Raw genomic sequence first — 929 nt, 5'->3', positions numbered from 1 at the left:
TGCAAAATAGCACATGACAGTGTTATATGAATTTAAATTATTAGTATTTTGTTATTTGTAACAACCAAACAGATGATAGCAGTGTTAATCTACTCAGATTCATGATGATGACAATAATAACATTGATAGTAGTATTAGTAATATGTTGAAGAGAATATTTTCTGTGATCAGAGAGAAACAGTCTGGAATTATAAGAGCATAATGAGTGTGTATATATTTGTGAAAGGAAAAGAGTAAATGTGAGGCTCATTAACATCAGTTTGGTCATGAGAGTTCACTGAAGACTATATTCTGACAGCTGACTTTTCTATAGTATTCATTGATTGTTAAAGAGACTCTCATACAGCAGCTTTTGAGCCTAATTTAATATTAACTAAAATCCCAATCTCTACCTGGTTTTCCCATAAGGCAGAAACTAAAACAGGCAGTTTCTGAGTTACCACGTTATTAAGGAGTATAAGCCCAGGGACCAGAAATGAAGGACTAGGGAAATGAATTGGGGAAGAAGAAAAACAGATACTCAGAGACATTTGTAGGTTGCCTTCCATCAAGGACAAGTTATTGCTCAGTCTCATAGAACTGGCCCCTATTAATAAGCCTAATGAATTTCATTAGGAGCAGTGGTAGTGGTGGGGGGTAGTTGAAGGAGAAAGGAAATAATTTATAAACCCACTCCCAACTCTCAATTTTACTCCATGGTCATGCACTTCACATGGGCAAGTATTGTCCCTCTGTGTTTCAGAGGAAGCACATGGGCAGAGAGCAAGAGACTCTGCCTGGGCATGATTCTGGATGCTGGTAAGTGAAATTTGCTTGAAAGTGCTTACAATGGAAAACTGGCTGCTGAAGCAGCAGCTAGAACAAGAGATAGACAAGGCTAAGAGGGTCTGAAATACCTGATACAGGTACCAAATAAAATTTCAAGGTCT

The sequence above is a fragment of the Neophocaena asiaeorientalis genome, unplaced genomic scaffold, assembly GCF_003031525.2.
Source record: "Neophocaena asiaeorientalis asiaeorientalis breed wild unplaced genomic scaffold, Neophocaena_asiaeorientalis_V1.1 scaffold171, whole genome shotgun sequence".
NCBI lineage: Eukaryota > Metazoa > Chordata > Mammalia > Artiodactyla > Phocoenidae > Neophocaena > Neophocaena asiaeorientalis.
Note: the sequence above shows the minus strand (reverse complement) of the source record.